Source organism: Neoarius graeffei, chromosome 18, assembly GCF_027579695.1.
Source record: "Neoarius graeffei isolate fNeoGra1 chromosome 18, fNeoGra1.pri, whole genome shotgun sequence".
Lineage (NCBI taxonomy): Eukaryota > Metazoa > Chordata > Actinopteri > Siluriformes > Ariidae > Neoarius > Neoarius graeffei.
Window position 1 is genome coordinate 6,378,283 of NC_083586.1, and position 6,628 is coordinate 6,384,910.

The following is a 6,628-nucleotide window of genomic DNA, read 5'->3' on the forward strand; positions in this document are numbered from 1 at the left end:
CTCTGTCATCCTGGTGTTTCCCCTTCCAGAAGAAGGTGTATTGGCTTTCTTGTAATGAGCCATCATTTGCAAGTCTAGTTTCTTGGAGTGCAGCAATGTCCATGTTTAGTCTGGCAAGTTCAGCATCAATGACAGCTGTTTTTCGGTTGTCATCGATAAGTTGTAAGTCATTTGACCATCCTGTTAGCATTGTCCTAACATTCCAGCTTGCTATACGAAGCGCTGGAGACTTCCTTTGCTTTGTGTGAGCAGGTGTGCTGAGTATCAGCCTGCTTGTCAAGCGCGAGCGCCCTAAGCCCCTTACACCCAAAGGAGCAGCAGACCGTGATGGATCAGCACCCTATTGACTGGGGGCTGCCCAGCTTCAGGTGGGCAGTAGCTGATCAGTGGAGCGTGGTGGCTCCTCCCACCGTCAGAGGCAGCCCGTGGCGTTCTTTTTCTACGCCAATTGAAATAGGACTTATTACCCGTAACTGCTGACTCCCATGTTGTGCCCTTGCTTGTAACCAAAAAGATGGAGTGACCTCTCCATGATGCAAAACGCCTGGGGAGGGTTATGAAGATCCTGAGTTGCCCAAGCATCAGGACCCCCCTCTCGGCCTCACTGATGTGGTCCAGAAGAAAGCAGTGCAGTACATCTGCCACAAACTTGGCTGCAGGAGCTGCCGGAAGAGTTGACTGGTAGCCAGGTCAAACTGCCTAACGGGGCTCCGCTCTGAGTTTTCTGTCAGGGTTTACTTCCTGAGCCTTCCACTATCCCTAGCACTCACAAGGCAGTGAGACTATTTACCCATAGTTGGGGCCCTTGACAGGTGCTGTCACTCCAGGCCAGAGTGAGCCTGGGAGTAGTGATAGCTAAGGGGTCACTCCGCTCTCCCCACAGCCAGACCATGGCCCTATCACAGGTTGCAGTTTAAAGCCATACCCAGGACAAATATATATATATATATATATTTATATGTGTATATATATATATTGAGAGAGAGACAGAGAGAGAGTTTATTCCAAAGATACCATTTATTGAAATAGCTGACATGAATTAGCGAACTAATACTGATTGGATATAGCAACGATAGCAGCCAAGGAATAGTTCAATATAACTGGTGATACAATATGTGCAAATAAGAATCGGTAGTGTATATGATGATAACTAAGGCACTAATGGTGATCAGAAATAATAAGCTATATCCAAGTTTGCAGTGTAGGGGTGAGTGGATGTTAATTATGTGATAGGGAAACCATGTGTTTGTGGGTGGGTGTGGGTGTGAGAGTGTGTGTCTGGAATGCGAATGGAATGCAGCCCTGCCCAAAAGGTGGATGGTCAGCACAGAAAGGGCGTGCGAAATTGAACAAAGTAGTTCAAACTAGTCTTGGCTTGGCCTTAAACCCAAATTCTACTCAAATCCCAATGTTGAGGAGTGAAGTACGATGGCGGGAGTTAAAAAGAGAGAGAGAATGCATGCACAAAATAACTAAATACAGATCGTAAATAAAGTAAATCAAACAACACATGGTCTAAGACTGACTTTCATGTGAATCAAAATGTGTACATTTAAATCATAAATGAATTCAAATAAAGAACACTATTAACTAACTGCAAGTAAAAACTAACACATTTTGCCCAGATGCTAGCCTCACTTGGGTGATCGCTCTTGTTAGCGATTGAAGTGTGCCTTCTCCGAAGATAGCGCGGGATGCAGATCCAGGATGAAGACGGTTTTGTTCCTTACAGCTCATCAGCTGACGATCCTCGGTGTCCCTTTGGCTGTCCGATAATCTAGAAGGAATCTTGTTTATAATTTGTTGACGTTGAGAAAGGGAAAAGGAATCCGGTCGCCTTTTCTCTTTGAAACACTGCGTGGGCTGAAGTAACTAACCAGTTCAATTATTATTACAACTCTGCGAAGGTCAAATACATTGAACTTTGGCTAAAGTCCGGTATCAATAGCTGGTTCCTCGTTCTCTGTCCTTCTGTCGTGCCAATGCAGAGCTTCTCTTTCACGTGTGGAATCCACTGCCAGAGAGGAAATCCACCGCCAGAGACACAGAATTTTGGTGCCGCCACTGGTTTAAAGCAGTCGTGACATCAATGTATTTGGTATCTGGTATCGTCTCTGTCCAATACCGTTACAGGGATTCAGAAGAATGGGCAGAGATAGAACATGGCGTCGAGTACAGAGATTGGTGTGTTCAAAGGAAAGGCAAGGCAAGTTTATTTATATAGCACATTTCATACACAGTGGCAGTTCAATGTGCTTTACAGAAGTAAAAGCAAAACAGTAAACAATAGAAAATAAAATTGCATAAAATAAATGAGGAAGAAAAATAATAAGAATTAAACAATAGTAGAAATAAAATAATAAAATGAAGTAAAAGTTCAGTAAAAAAAACAGCAGAATAAAATAGAATAAAAGTAAAGTAAAATTTAAAACATGCAGAGACTGTAAAAGTTAAGAGTTTAAAACATGTAGAGATGACAATATTAATAATTTAGCAGAAAGCATCTGAAAACAGCTTGGTCGTTAATTTAGATTTGAAGCTGCCAACAGCAGGAGCATTTTTGATGTCCTCTGGCAGTTGGTTCCATAGCTGTACTGCATAGAAGCTAAAAGCTGCTTCACCACACTTTGTTTTAACAACAGGTTTTACCAGTAAATTTTGCTGCTGCGATCTGGTAGATCTGATTGGGTTAGGCCGCTGTAGCATATCAGAGAGGTAATTGGGCCCTGTACCATTTAGAGATTTGTACACCAGCAGCAATGCTTTAAAGTCAATTCTGTAGCTTACTGGAAGCCAGTGAAGGGACCTTAGAATTGGAGTAATGTGCTCTGCTCTTTTTGTTCATGTGAGAACCCTAGCCGCTGCATTTTGAACCAGCTGAAGTCGTTTGATGGTCTTTTTTGGCAGGCCTGTGAAAAGGCCATTGCAGTAATCAACCCTACTAGAGATGAAGGCATGTATAAGTTTTTCCAGATCATTTTTTGACATAAGTCCTCTTAGTTTGGAAATGTTTTTAAGGTGATAAAATGCCATTTTAGTGAGTGCTTTCATGTGACTGTCAAAGTTTAGCTCGCTATCAATGAAAATACCAAGATTTTTAACCATTTCTTTTGTTTTAATCCCCTTTGTGTCAAGAATAGTGGTAATCCTGAGTCTTTCATCTTTTTTCCCCAAATAGAATTACTTCTGTTTTATCTGTGTTCAGCTGAAGAAATTTTGTGACATCCAGTTATTGATTTGGTCAATACACTGGTAGAGACATTCAAGGGGGGTATAATCATTAGGTGATAGAGCAAAATAAATGTGGGTGTCATCTGCATAGCAGTGATACAAAATTGAGTTGTTCTTGATAATTTGCCCAAGTGGGAGCATATAAAGGTTGAATAGTAATGGTCCAAGAATCGACCCCTGGGGGACACCACAGGTCAAGGACATTGATGTTGAGGTACAATTTCCCATGGTAACAAAGAAGCTTCTATCTTTTAAGTATGATTTTAACCAAGTGATAACTTTACCAGTCAACCCAACCCAGTGTTCAAGTCGATATAGCAGTATGTTGTGATCAACAGTATCAAAAGCTGCACTGAGGTCCAGTAACACCAGGACCGATGTTTTGCCTGCATCAGTATTAAGACGTATGTCATTTATAACTTTAATTAGCGCTGTTTCAGTGCTATGATTGGCACGAAATCCTGACTGAAAGTTATCAAAACAGCTGTTTGATATCAAGAAGGAAGTTAATTGATTGAAGACAATTTTTCAAGGATTTTCCCCTATGAATGGTAAATTTGATATTGGCCTGTAGTTGTTTAATACTGAAGCATCCAGATTATTCTTTTTAAGTAGGGGCTTTACAACAGCTTTTTTTCAGGGACACAGGAACAATGCCAGTCTCTAGGGATGTATTTATGATTTGAAGCACATCTGTAATTATAAGATGAAGAACAGACTTAAAAAAGTTGGTGGGCAGAATGTCCAATTCAGATGTTGAGGAACTGAGATTTTGTACAGTTTTTTCAAGAGTCTCATAATCAATTAAACAAAATTCTGACATTGTGTTGAAGTTATCTGTCTGTGTCACTGGTGATTGCAGTTTTTCAATTATTTGCAACTGAGATATATTATGAGCAATATTCTGCCATATTTTATCAATTTTACCTTTGAAGAAGGATGCAAACTCTTTGCATTAACTGAGAGAAGTTCAGGTGCTAATTGTGGTGGGGGATTAGTTAGCTTCTCTACTGTTGAAAATAGCACACTGGCATTGTTCATATGCCTGTTGATGATGTTGGAGAAGAAAGACTGTCTTGCTTTACGAATTTCATAATTATATTTACAAAGCATCTCTTTATGGATTTGATAATGGATGTGAAGTTTAGATTTGCGCTATTTTCTTTCAGTCTTTCTACATTCTCTCTTTAGCAATTTAACAGCTGGGTATTGCTTCCATGGTGCTTTCTGCTTGTCATTGACTCTTTTGATTTTGAATGGAGCAATATCATCCATAATTTGGGTCATATTTAAATTAAAAATTTCCAGTAAATCATCTACAGAGTCTGACATTTTGGTTGAGATCCGAGAGAGAGCTTGCTCAAAGAGAACACATGTGTTGTCGTTTATGACTCTCCTACCCATAGTTGTTGAGCTGTTCTGAATGTGAGGAGACATAGAAACATCAGAGAAAACACAAAAATGATCAGATAAGGCCAGGTCAACAACAGTAGTAGAAACAGTAAGACCCTTTGTGATGACGAGGTCAAGGGTATGACCACGAGAGTGGGTCGGCCCCTGTACATGTTGTACTAGGTTGAAGTTGTCAATAAGTGCAAGTAGTTCTCTGGCATAAGTGTTTGCAGGATTATCTACATGCAAGTTAAAATCCCAGATATAATAAGACAGTCAAACTCTAAGCAAATGACTGACAACAGTTCACCAAACTCTTCCAGAAAAATTTTGGCTGAATGTCTCGGAGGCCTGTAAATAGTTAATAACAATATGTTAGGAGAGCATGTAACAAGTGCACATAAGTGGTGAAAGGATGTAAAATCACCAAGTGAGGATTGTTTACATTGAAAAGAAACTTTGAATATATTTGAGATGCCTCCACCTTTTCCCTGTCAGGTAACATTCATAAAATTAAAATTTGGGGGAGCTGCTTCAATAAGGGTGGTAGCACTATTTGCTTGATCCAGCCAAGTTTCAGTTAGAAGCAAAAAATCAAGATTGTATTTGCAGATAAGATCATTAATTAAAAATGACTTGTTTGAAAGTGATCTAACGTTCAGAAGAGCTAGCTTTACAGAAAGTCTAGAAGTAATATCCGCTTGGGCACGCTGATGTTGTTTTGAAACAGGAAGGAGACTAGACTGGTTTACCCCCTGGGTTAAATATGCTCTATGTTTTCTATTTCTTATCAACACAGGAATAGAGAATGGCATAGGCATACTGGGTCCCAGCTTGTTTTCAAAACTACACCCAATGCAGGGACCCACAGCACATCATACAAGACTCTCTGTATGTTCCATTTGGTTTGAGGGTGTAAAGATTGGAGATGTCATGTATCTTTTAGATGGTGAAAAAGATTGGTAGCCAGCTGAAAGTCCTGGGCGAACACAGTTCAGTCTGTTGGTTGATTTTTGATGAGCTGGGTACACTGCTTGTCGCGACAGATTTGGGCTGGAAAAAGAGAGTGTAGCCATTGGCAGCAGTCTCTGCATACTATTAGGGAAATCCATGCAGGGGGGAGACAGAGATGGTACAATAAAATCAGAAGAGCGAGACTTTGGTGAGGTCTTTGTGAGTGTTTCCATGACTGTCTCTGTGGTGACTGTCTCCCTGATAGTCTCTGTGATACTTGCATGGGGTCGAGATGTGGGTGATGCAGCCTTGACATGATTATCTTTGGTCAGGTCCTCAATCTGGATGGAATCGCAAACTGTACTGTGAAAGGGTTACTATGGTTATGGGCATGGTAGCCACCCCTACATCAGATGTTGGAAGAACAGCTGGATGCACTGGCACCCATTTGGCCTGGTGTAGTGAAAACCCAGACCCTTACCCTTTCCCTCTGTACAGGTTTGAGCCCACAGTGTTAAAAAAATAGCTGTAACGCTGAACACCGCCTGCTGTGGTCAGATTCAGAGTACAGCCTTTGTTAGAGTTAACAAAAAGCCAGGCCCAGGATCTTAGATGGGGTAAGAGAGAGCTAAGCTGAGTAAGCCAAGTGTGAATCCTGGAATCTTCTGCACTGTCCTGAGACTTCTTGTCCCATCATGACACCAAAAGGACTCATGAAAGCAAGAGCCTATAGAATAAAGATTTCACTCAAGGTCATGTGACTTGCAACTCAAGTGACACAACAAAGAAACATTCCCATACTGGGAGTCAAACCCGGGCCACCTGGGTGAAAACCAGGGATCCTGACCACTAGACCATATGGGACAGCCTTGACATGTAAAGGTCACCTTTGAAGTGCTTAGGCCATTGGTGAGAACTCAGGCATTTTCCAGAAAAGTAGCTGTTATTTTTTTATTTTATTTAGTCAGGCTGGAAAAGATTACAAAACCATCTCTAAATAGTTTGGACTCCATCAATCCACAGTCAGACAGACTGTGTACAAATGGAAGAA

At 40.9% G+C, this 6,628-nt stretch overlaps 1 non-coding gene across 1 annotated transcript; it reads right to left on the bottom strand.

Annotated features, from left to right (window-relative positions):
• Nucleotides 1-6,369: 6,369 nt before the first annotated feature.
• Nucleotides 6,370-6,441, bottom strand: trnae-uuc (transfer RNA glutamic acid (anticodon UUC)). Its single transcript has one exon. It is a non-coding gene; the product is annotated as a tRNA-Glu (tRNA).
• Nucleotides 6,442-6,628: the final 187 nt, after the last annotated feature.